Source organism: Ceratotherium simum, chromosome 39 (assembly GCF_057802395.1).
Source record: "Ceratotherium simum simum isolate JZ-2026a chromosome 39, ASM5780239v1, whole genome shotgun sequence".
Classification (NCBI taxonomy): Eukaryota; Metazoa; Chordata; class Mammalia; order Perissodactyla; family Rhinocerotidae; genus Ceratotherium; species Ceratotherium simum.
Window position 1 is genome coordinate 561,140 of NC_141938.1, and position 12,704 is coordinate 573,843.

At 36.0% G+C, this 12,704-nt stretch overlaps 1 pseudogene across 1 annotated transcript; it reads left to right on the forward strand.

Annotated features, from left to right (window-relative positions):
* Nucleotides 1–528: 528 nt before the first annotated feature.
* Nucleotides 529–7,957, forward strand: LOC101399710 (olfactory receptor 7A10-like; annotated as a pseudogene). Its single transcript, XR_015550171.1, has 2 exons — nucleotides 529–1,559; nucleotides 7,320–7,957. The product of XR_015550171.1 is annotated as an olfactory receptor 7A10-like (transcript).
* The last annotated feature ends 4,747 nt before the right edge of the window (nucleotides 7,958–12,704 follow it).

Here is a 12,704-nt window from a genome sequence, read left to right on the forward strand (position 1 = left end):
CCATCTCTCTCTTTCTTGAGGTCTCTGTTCAAACATCACCTTGTTTTCCAGCCTTGCCTGAACACTCAGTACAAAATAACACCTGCTACCATTCTCTTCTTTGCAACGGCTTTCAGTATCTTCCTCCCATCTGTCATCATCTGACATGTTATATAATATTTTATTTGAGTATTTTCTTGCACCATCATTGTGTTATAGGGGCTTTTGTTTGTCAGCACCCTACACTTATTGCCTATTTGTGCTTGGAACTTAGTTGGCACTCAATATATATTCCTCAAATGCATGAAACAATTTCTCATTAAAATTGTAGAATACATGAACTCTTGGGAAAAATAGAGAATGGGACAAAAATTCCTAATCAGAGATGAAATGCAGTATCCCTTCAATGAAAACTCATCCATACCCAAAATATTAAAATTAAGTTCTTGAGCACAAAAAAATTGTAGCATTCCAGCCGTGTGAGTTATGCCCATTTGTGTGAAAATCAGTCATGTTTTTTCCCTTTTTCCCGGCAGTCACCTTCAGGACATGGAATCAGGGAACAATACACAAATTTCAAAATTTCTTCTTCTCGGATTTTCAGAGGAGTCAGAAAAGCCCTCATATTTGGGCTTTTCCTCTCCATGTACCTGATCACTGTGTTTGGGAACCTGCTCATCATCCTGGCCACCATCTCAGACTCCCACCCCCACATACCCATATATTTCTTCCTCTCCAACCTGCCCTTTGTACACATCTGTTTCTCCTCTACCCCCATCCCAAAGATGCTCTGGAACATCCAGACACAGAGCAGAATTATCACCTATGCATGCTGTGTCACCTGAATGGATTATTATATACTCTTTGCAGGATTGGAGGACTCTCTTCTGACCATGATGGCCCATGGCCACTTCATGGCCATCTGCCACCCCCTGTACTACACAGTCCTCATGAACCCCCAGCTCTGCAGACTGCTGGTTCCAGTGTCCTGGTTCATGAATGTACTGCATTCCTTGTTACAAAGCTTAATGGTTTTGCAACTACCTTTCTATAGAGTGGAAATCCCCCACTTTTTCTGTGAACTTACACAGGTAGTCCAGCTTTCCTGTTGTGACAACTTTCTTAATGACATGGTGATGTGTTTTGGAGTTGTCCTCCTCGGTATTGGTTCCCTGGCTGTTATATTTTCCTCATGCTCTAAGATAATTTCCTCCACATGTGGAATCCGATCAGCGTGTGGGATGTATAAAGCATTTTCCCCTTGTTCATCTCACCTCTCAGTCATCTCCTTATTTTGTTGTACAGCCCTAGGAGTGCACCTCAGCTCTGCTACCCACAGTTCACACCCAAATGCAACAGCTTCAGTGCTGTACACCATGGTCACACCCATGCTGAACCCCTTCATCTACACTCTGAGGAATCAAGACATAAAGAGGACTCTTAAAAGATTCATTGAGATGCAAGATTTAAAAGGACCCATTATCCTGGCTGAAGAAGTACCCATGATTTCAGAGCTCAAAAGCTTGAAGACAGAAATTTCAATTTTTTGATCGGATTGTGGAAGTAGAACCTGTGTTCTGGTATGATTATTTCTTGACTTCGACTTCTCTGTACAATTTAAGTAACTCACTTTATTAATCTTTCTGCTGTTTCTGACACATAGATAGTTTTCTCTTTTGTCCATTTTTCTACTTTCCCAAAGCTTTTTTCAGCCTTGGATTAGAGATATTTAGAAATTCCTTTTTTCTGTAGCGCAACTAGATTTCTTTACAATAATTTTTTCTTAAATGATATATCTCATTTCAAGTAATTTATCTCTTGTTTCACTGAAAGTGTAGTCATGAATTGTATTACTTATAAGAAAATACTTGACACCCAAAGCACTTTATACAATTTTATGGTGAAAGAAAATCTGAGGCCACAGGTTTTTACTTTTGTGTCTATCATTCCTTTGTATATCACTATCTTAACTGCTCTACTTGAAAATGTAGATTTAAACATACTTTTGTGCTTTTTAATGGGTCATTGGATTTTATTCTTCATTAGGGTCTTGTTTTCTTCTTTTTTTCTGAGGAAGATTCGTCCTGAGCTAACATATGTTGCCAATCTTATTTTTATTTTTGTTTTGTTTTTTTGGTGAGGAAGATCAGCCCTGAGCTAACATTCGATGCCAATCCTCCTCATTTTGCTGAGGAAGACTGGCCCCGGACTAACATCTGTGCCTATCTTCCTCTACTTTATATGGGATGCCACCACAGCATGGTTTGATAAGCAGTGTATAGGTCTACACTTGGGATCTGAACCTGTGAAACCCAGGCCACCAAAGCGGAGCACATGAACTTAACCACTATGCCACGAAGCTGGCCCCTTACTTTTTTTTTTTTTTGCTTGAGGAAGTTTAGCCCTGAGCTAACATTTGTGCTCGTCTTCTTCTATTTTGTATGTGGGTTGCAGCCACAGCCTGGCTGATGAGTGGTGTAAGTCCGCACCTGGCATCGGGTCTGTGACCCCGGCTGCTAAAGCGGCGCATGCCAAATTTAACCACTAGGACACAGGGCCGGCCCCTTGTTTGCTTTTTTTTATTGAGGCAACTTTAGTTTATAACTTTATATAGATTTCAAGTGTACGTCATTGTTTTTTACTTCTTTATAGACTCTACTCTGTTTGCCACCAAAATTCTAGTTTGCATCCATTACTGTACAAACGTCCCCCTTTACCCCTTTCACCCTCTCCATACCTCACCTTTTCCTAAGCTAACCAACAATTTGTTCTCTGTATCGATGTGTTTGTTTGTCATTGTTTTTGTTTTATCTTCCACGTATGAGTGAAATCATACAGTATTTGTCATTGCCCATCTGGTCAATTTTGCTTAGCAAAATACTCTCAAGTTCCATCCATTTGGTTGCAAATGGCAAGACTTTGTATTTTTAATGGTTGCATACTATTCCATTGTATATATATATCATATCTTCTTTATCTATTCATCCATCAATGGGCACTTAGGTTGTTAGGAAAACTGGACAGCCATGTGTGAAACAATGAAACTAGACCACTATCTTACACCATACACAAAAATTAACTCAAAATGGGTTAAACACTTGAGTGTAAGACCCAAAACCATAAAACTCCTAGAAGAAAATAGGTAGTACACTCTTTGACATCAGTCTTAACAGTATCTGTTTGCATATTTCTCCTCAGGCATGGGAAGCAAAGCAAAAATAAACAAAAGGGATGATTTCAAACTAAAAAGCTTTTGAACAGCAAAGGAAACCATCAACAAAATGAAAATACAATGTACTGATTGGGAGAAGTTATTTTCAAATCATACATTTGATAAGGGGTAATATACAAAATATATAAGAACTCATACAACTCAACAACAAAACAACAAACAGACTAATTAAAAAATGAACAGAGGATCTAAACAGAAATTTTTCCAAAGATGATATACAGATGGCCAACAGGCAAAGAAAAGATGTTCAACATCATTAATTATTAGGGAAATGAAAATCAAAACCACAACGATATATCACCTCACGCACTTCAGAATGGCTATTACTTAAAAGACATGAAATAACGAGTATTGGAGAAGAAATGGAGAAAAGGGAACCTTCATACACTGCTGGAGGGTATGTAAATTGGTGCAGCCACTATGGAATATAATATGGAGATTTGTAAACATATTAAGAATAGAACTATCATATAATCCAGCTATTCCACTTTTGGGTATTTATCCAAAGAACATGGAAACAGTAATTTGAAAAGATATATGTACCCCTGTGTTCATTGCAGCATCAGTCACAACAGCCAAGGGTCTTGTTGTCTTATTTGCTGTGTCTGTATTGCCCACCACAGTGTGCGGCAAAATGATTACCAAATACAGGTCTCCCATTGGAGTCTACATGGAAACACAAATCTGAATGAACATATTGACATAACCTGGGCCTTGTGACTGGGAAGGAGTTACATATAATGAAGCAAAATTTTAAATTATACTTTGTATTTCTAAGTAAAATATTTCTTCGTGCTCCACATATACTTATCGAAATATGAAAGGTTGATATCCATAAGTGAGGAGGCTTTTTCATTGGGGTGAAGGATTGGTTTGCACGTTTGGTTTTTCAATTAAATTATCTTTGTGTTTTATCTTGAAAACTGCCAGTGCTTCCTAGAAATATGACTTCTTCCATTGCTTTAAACAAAATAGCTTCTCTTTTCTAAATTAGGCCATAACTACTAAAGGACAGCGAATAAACAATAACAAAATAGGATTTTATATCTGCAGGATCAAAGAATGACTCACAGGTGAGGTTGAATACCTGTCCCATCATGTGATTCAGGGACACAACTTTTGTTCAAACATGCATGTCTTTCCAACCTCTCCTGGTTACCTGGAAGAGAACCTCACTGCAGTCAAATTTTAATACACTTTCCTGAAATAAGCTTCAATAACAGAGTTATCATAAATGTTAATTTCAAGTATCACAAAAAATTGCCTAAAATTACAAGAAGAAGATTATTATAATTGCCCTCAGTATTGTTCACTTTTATTATTGTATCAGTTAGCTATTGCTGCATAAGAAACCATACTAAAAGAAAGTGATTAACTGTAATGCCTTCATTATTGAATGGCATTGCATTGTGAGTAGCTCTTCTGATTTCTGCTGGGCTCCTCATAAGTCTGTATTCAGGTGTGTGTTTCTTAAGCTCATCTATATTGTTGTGTGCAGCTTTAGTGCACTTCTGTCTTCAACCATTACATAAGTTACTCCATTTATACATGTAGGTTTATCTTCTAGTTTATGGAAAAAAAGGAGTTTATCAAAAGTGAATTGACTTAATTTAATCCCAATTTTCCTATATTCATATATGACTCTTTGCTTTCTCTACAGTTATAAGACATACCTCACACCTCTATTGGGTGTGACTCAGCTACATGTCTTCTAATTTTTTAACACTAACAGATTTATTGGAGAGTAATAAACTACATAATAAATTGCACATATTTAAATTCCACAATTTGATGAATTAAAATAACAATACAAAAATGAGTACAGTTCTTGGTTCCAATCGTATAAAGTTCAATAAGGTGCACAATACATTTTAACTACTTTGTATGTGCTTCTTAAAGATTTAGTCTCCCCAAGCTTTGCTTTCCTTATTTGTGAAGGTCACAGGGGGTGCAAACATAAATTCAGACTAGTGTTGTGAAGAATAAATGGAATGGTAGAAATAGCTCATTAAGTCTTGTATATATTTTCTTTCAAATAAACACACCCACACATATATATGTACACGAACAGACTCACTTAAAATTTGTTACTTTATGTTGAAAGAAAACCTCAGAGAAAGTTAGAAAGGATAGAAATAGAAAAGAAGGAATATTTGATATAAGTGAAAATTGAAAGAATGTAGAATTTTTGATAAAGATTTAAATTAGAATAAGTGACCTTAACTTGATAATAAATAACTTTTCCTGTCTTAATGCTTCAAGAGCCTCAAATTCAGAAGCACATTACATTTCTACAATAAAAATTTCTCTCTACAAGCAGATGTGGTCATATATTTCCAAATTGTCTTTGTTTTTTCTGTTTAAGATTTTATTTTAATGTAAAATGTCTTTACAGTAGGGAAGCTAAATGAATGAATGGATAGGTTTGAACTCAGTGCCCTCAAAGAAAGTTGTATTGCCTAATTGTCTATATTAGATCCCTATTGCTGCTGTAACAAATCCTCACACTAGTGGCTTAAAACAAACAAATGTCTATCTTAACAAATGGGACTACATCAAACTGAAAAGCTTCTGCACAGCAAAGGAAACTATCAACATAATGAAAAGACAAGCTAACAATTGGGAGAAGATATTTGAAAACTCTATATCTGATAAGGGGTTCATATCCAAAATATATAAAAAACTCATACATCTAAACAACAAAAAAACTAACAACCCAATTAAAAAATGGGAAAAGACCTGAACGGACATTTATCCAAAGAAGATATACAGATGGCCAGCAGACACATGAAAAGATGTTCAACATCATTAACTATCAGGGAAATGCAAATCAAAACTACAATGAGATATCACTTCACGCCCGTCAGAATGGCTATAATTAACAAGACAGGAAATAACAAGTGTTGGAGAGGATGTGGAGAGAAAGGAACTCTCATACACTGCTGGGGGAGTGCAAACTGGTGCAGTCACTATGGAAAACAGTATGGAGGTTCCTCAAAAAATTAAGGATAGAACAACCATATGATCCAGCTCCTCCACTGGTGGGTGTTTATCCAAAGAACATGAAAACACGAATGCGTAAAGACACATGCACCCTTGTGTTCATTGCAGCATTATTCACAATAGCCAAGATTTGGAAACAACCTAAGTGCCCATCAAGGGAAGAATAGATAAAGAACATGTGGTATATATACACAATGGGATACTACTCAGCCATAAGAAACAACGAAATCTGGCCATTTGTGACAACATGGATGGACATTGAGGGTATTATGCTAAGCGAAATAAGTCAGAGGGAGAAGGTCAAATACCATATGATCTCAGTCATCGGTAGAAGATAAAAACAACAAACACATAGAGAGAGAGATTGGATTAGTGGTTACCAGAGGGGAAAGGGGGAGGGAGGAAGGCGAAAGGAGTGATTAGGCACATGTGTGTGGTGACAGATTGTAATTAATCTTTGGGTAGTGAACATGATGTAATCTACACAGAAATAGAAGTAGAATGATGTACACCTGAAATTTATATAATGTTATAAACCAATGTTACCGCGACAGAAAAAAAGGAAAGATTCTAGAGATCAGAAGCTTGAAATGGGTCTCATTGCATAAAATCAAGATGTTTGTAGGGCTGGGTTCCTCTTGGAAACTCCAAGGGAGCATGCATTTTCTTTCCTATTCCAGTTTCGAGGGGCCACCTGCATTCCTCGGCTTGTGGCCCATCTTCCATCATCAAAGTCGGCAACATAGCATCTTCAAATATCTCTCTGATTCCAATTCTCCTTCCCCATTTAGAGGACCGCTGTGATTACACTAGTTCAACCTGGATAATCCATTCTAGTCTCTTATTTTAATGTAAATGATTAGTAACTTTATTCCATCTGCCACCTTAATTTTCCTTGCTTACTAAGCTATCACATCCAAAATTCTTCGAATTAGGATGTGGACATCTTTTGGAGGCCCTGGTTCTTCCAAATACAAAGTCTTTTTAAGATGTATATTATTTTATGTCATTCTAGAATCCTTATATTTTAAAAAATGAACACAGAATTTCTCACAATCTCTGTAGTGAACAAAAACCTTTTCTTTCAAAAATTCATGCAAAAAAGATTCCTGGTGGAGAAGACCTAAACTACCTACACGTGACTCTAATACAACACCACAGCCTTGTTGTTAAAGTGGGGCCCACACTCCAGGACCTGCAACATCAGTACCACCTGGGAGCTTGTCAAGAATGCAGAGTCCCTGAGCGCACCGCAGACCTGATGAATCATAATTTGCATTTGAACTACAAACCTTGGTGATTTGTATACACTATTCAGTTAGAGAACTGCTGGTATAAAGTAGGTTTTCTCACCATCTTGTTGTTGACACTTGGGGCTGGATAATTATTTGTACTGTGTACTGTCCTATGGATTACAGGAGATGAGCAGCATCCTTCAGACACTGCCAAACATACCCAGGGGAAAGATCACCCCTGGTTGAGAACCACTGCTCTGGACTTGGAGAACTGGAAGCATCCTGACAGAATTTCAATCAAGGCTCCATCCCTTATGGTTTATACCTTTGAGCAGAATATTAAATCTCTCTGAGGCCTATTTCTACAAGGGAGAATGGAGTTCATAAAATTACTACCTCATAAATTGAAATTTTAAAAAAATTAAATTAGACCATAATTTTAGTGTGATAAGCTACATTATGGTGCATAAAATCTAAATTTATTATTATATTTAATAATCACTTTATACTGAGGGACAAAATGTCATATATGAATTTGTGATATAACTATGAAATTCCTGATTGTTTTGATAAAATTGTCATGAAGGCAAGGATTTTTTACCCTAGGATTTTTTGGCCTCAGGAATACAATATTTATGTATTTATTCATTTTTATTTGTTTTATTGAGGTCACATGGGTTAACACAGGGGAAGAAGATGAGGGGAAGGCAGAATGTGTACAGGGGCAGATGCATATGGTGATTGAAGAAAACCAGTCTTTTGGTGGTAAACACAATGCAGTCTATACAGAAGTTGAAATATAAAGATGTTCAACAAGTTTTTATATTAAAGGAGTAAAGTTATCCTCCCCTCTTAAGAGGAGAATCATTATTTTCTAGAGATATTGGGGTTGTGTCCCCACCACAAGTAAATGCTTTGAAGATCCAAAGGGCTAGTCAACACCAATTCCTCAGTATTATACTTTTGAGAAAACTAAATCTCAGAGTTGTGACGAGGTGCTGGGAGGTTTAGATCTCTGGAAGCAGGGGGAGTTCATGGAGAATGAGTGACAAAAACTGAATTAGCCTGGCTTATAATGTAGTCTCCTAGGATCAGAGATTCAGCATGAAAGTATTCCATTCTGTCCAGACCAGTGCCCCGCAGGGAAATCGTGTACTTAGAGGTTGGAGTAACAAGAGGAAAACGTGCTAATGAGCAGGCATAGGGAGCTGTAAATATCCTCTGCTGCAGCCCCTCAGGGTGTGCGACCTCAGGCTGGACTGGACGTGGTTGTTAATTTTGGTGTCCTCAATATGGCTGGGGCACAGAAAGCTTGATTCCTTCCTGCTGTCTTGTCAGGGGACACAACTTCAGTCTCCTTCATCAAACATCCAAGGAGAAATTTAGACTTCCATACAGAGACCTTCCTCCCAGAGATGCCAGGTGAGTCTGAGAGCCCAGTATGTATTGCAGGAAAGGTCAGAGGGCATCTAAGCCAAGAATGTGCACCTGAGGTCACCTGAGAGCCAATGCAGCCTCGTTCTGAGCCCAGAGATCTCTGTGTTGGTTTGCTTGCTTGATTACTAAATTACTGTGTTTATTTATGATGCTGAAAAGAGAAGTGAACATTGAACCCAGCAAAGCAAGTGTCATTTTCAACACTTAAATGATAGTGGAACATAAGTCCAAGGGTCTTTTTAATTAAGGGGAGTAGAGAAGTAGAGTATTAGCTGTAGGCAGATATACAGTGAAATGAGGGCATTTATTTAATTTTTAATATGACTCATATTTGACTGTTTCCATATTGATGAGAAAGATCCAGACCCAGGAATACTTGCAGATACATTTCTGCAGCAGCAGTAGGTGAGACATACATTTCCCAGTGTCTTCTCTCACTCTGGGTATATACATGAAAAAAAATAATTGGTAAACAGAGTATGCTAATGAGGATTCCTTTACAATTATTTCATTACTTGTGAGGCTGTATATTTCTGTGGATCAGTTAGCCATTTACTTTCTCTGTTGCAAATTGTCTCTTTGCATCCTTTGCTCTTGTAAAGTGGGGTCAGAGTGTTTTTATTCTTCATTTTGATTGCAGTATTTAAGGCAAAGAGTTGTTTTTGTCACCAACTAGTTGGTGCCATTTAGTTCTTTTATGTAAGTATAGATGTAATTGTGGAAAATGTACAAGAGTTTATAAATTTTGTGAGATCAAATCTATCAGTCACTCATACTGTGTTCTCACTGCTCTTTTATTTTTTACTGAAATAATTGAACTCTCATTTTACTTCATTCATGAATCTTTGTTTTAAACAAAAATGTCAGAGTACTGCATCCTTATGGAAAATAAATCACTTTTTTGAGGAGTCAGTTTTATTTGTTTTGCATGCATATTTTTTGGAACTTTTTGTTGAGGTATAATATATATTAGTTTTACTTGTAAAATATAATGATTCATTATTTGTATATATTGCAAAGTGATCACCACAAAAGGTCTACTTAAATTCTGCCACCATACATAGTTATAAAATTGTTTTATCTTGTGATGAGAACTTTTAAGATCTACTCTCCTAGCAACTTTAAATATGCAATACTGTACTATTAACTCTAGTCAACATGATGTACACTACATCCCAAGGAGATATTTATTTTATAACTAGAAGTTTGGGTGGGTGAAATGGGTGAAGGGCTTAAAGGGTGCAAACAATAAATAAATCACTCTTTATACATATTTCTGACTGTTTTTCATTTCTCTGTAATTCATTATTTTTCTCTAGATGTTTGGGATTAGATTTAGTTCTAAAACTCACATCAACTTAGGCATTTGAAAGGCATTTATCATTATAAAGAGTTTGTTTTACCGTATGACTAATGATAACCTATATCTTCCATAAACCTATTGTAATTCATATATCTTTATATAAGATAAAATTATAACTTAGCTACTGCTTCCCCCCACATCTGAATACCCTTTTTAATATTTTATTTCCAAGTTTTTCACAATTTAATCCTGAACTAGTGACCTATGTTAATATTACAGAATTATTGTATTTTATGTCTTTATATGTTATTTGTAGATTTTCATTCACTTCTCTTACATACAGTTGTTTTGCAACAACTATACTTCACCTCATTCATTCTCATTGACATTGTTTCCATATGGTATTACTTTCAAATAAAACTTCTGTTTCTACATTATGCACACCTACATATTCTTATACTTTTATACAAATGCATGAATATAATCCTATGCATATCATAAATGATCTCTATGTTTTAGTGCAGTCTTTTTAAATTCCTCATTTCCTCTCCCCTTATCCTTCTTACTCAATAATACCTTGCAGACTTGCTTCCGATCAACCAGTGTAATGATGATTTATTATTTCACTGGCTGCATAACATTTCATGGTGTGACTGTGATGTTCATACTTTTGAAGGTCTTTCATATTCTTTATCCTGCATTACTATTACATCAATGCTACAAAAATATTTTGGAATTAAGTTTAAATTGTGTTTCTAAACAAGAGCGATTTTGTCCTCCAGGGGACAGTGAGCAATGTTTAGAAACATCACTGGCTATCACACTGCAGAGGGGTGTGTGGAGGCCAAGAGTGGTCTAAACATTTCACAATGCACAAGACAGACCCCACCACGGAGAATGATCTGGCCCAGAATGTCAATATTGCTGAGATCGAGAAACACTGAGTTAAAGAATATCTGTACTTTTAATATCTATAGGTGTCTTCAAATCATTTACCCAATGTTATAACATTTTGTAGTTCTGCCAGAAAAATTAGAGTTCCCCATTGCTACTTTTTTAAAAGTTCCAACCCCAATCAATATGATAGACCTCAAAGATTTTTCCCAGGCTGATAAATGTGAAAGATATTTATTGGTGTTTTCTAAACTATTACTGAGTTTGATCAAAGATTCATATATTTGATCACTATGTTGATTTGCCTATTATTATTATACGTCTGTATATTATATGCATGATGTTCTACAGTTATCAATCTGTCAAATGATTTTTAAAAGTTATTGTGTCTCAACTGACTTCTGGGGGATGTTTTGGCCATAAAAATGTTTTATGTTTTATGTAGTTAAATATGTCTATCTTACTTCTGAGCTTCTTGCCTTAATTCAGATGGTTTGTCCCACCTGTAGATTTTAATATGTAGTTTTCTGGATGTTCACCTGAAAAGTATCCGTTATTCTTACAGTGAGTAGGTAATCTCTCTGAGTTTTTGTAATGTCACTGAGTGAGGATCAGCTTTATTTTCCTGCAGGTCAATATCCATTTTGCCAGATTTATTCAACTATCCAATCTTCCCTAATATATTGAAATACACATTACCATATATTAAACACACTTATATACTGAGACCGCATTGCTGATTCATTCAGCAAATACTAACTGAGCATCTACTATGTGCCATGATTTCTAGGAACATTACATATTATGCTCTTTTCTATCTATGCCTTTGACAATTGAATTATTAATCCATGTTGACATTGAATTATTGCTATTTTACATCTTGTTTTAGTTAGTTTGATGCTCCTCTAAATTTCTTTAATACACTTGCTTTGAAACCACTCTCTTTAAGCTAGTTTCATTCTCCCTGCCATTCTTTTTATTTCTTAACTTCACATTTACTTAAATTTGTTCCTATGTAAGTGCACATATACTCACTAATATTTGTGAAAATACGAAGGTGAACAAAACTGGTGAAGCCCTGCTTGTTTGGATCTTGCATGATATTGTGAAGTCAGAGTGCCATGAAATAGCACTCTGTGGTGTGACATAATGTGCTCAGGGATAAATCACAGGAAGAAAGTTATGCAGTGTAAAAAGATGGAATTTTCATGGTGACTGCAGGATTTTGTTGAGCATAGTCTGTGGAGGTCTTTGCTTGTCTGAAAATGACCATAACCAGGACTACAGTGTGCCATTGAATTTGTCAAAAAAGAGAGCAAAACCCAAACTACAAGAAAAAGAAAAGATGCCACATAAGAGAAGTGAGAAAGGGGTTTGCCTCATCTGCTGCCCAACCATATAAAAACCAAATGGTCAAAGCAATAGAGAATAGGCAAAGGAAAAACAAGTCTCCTACTGCTTCATATTAAAAATGTCTAACTTTTGTTGTGTTTTGTACAGTATTTCCTTTTGTGAATTATTGGTTTATTTTCCTTGGTCAGTTTTCACTTAAGATATTCAATCTGTAAGGTGTTTCACATCATAAATTTATCACTACTTTTGTCTTTTGGACAAACATATT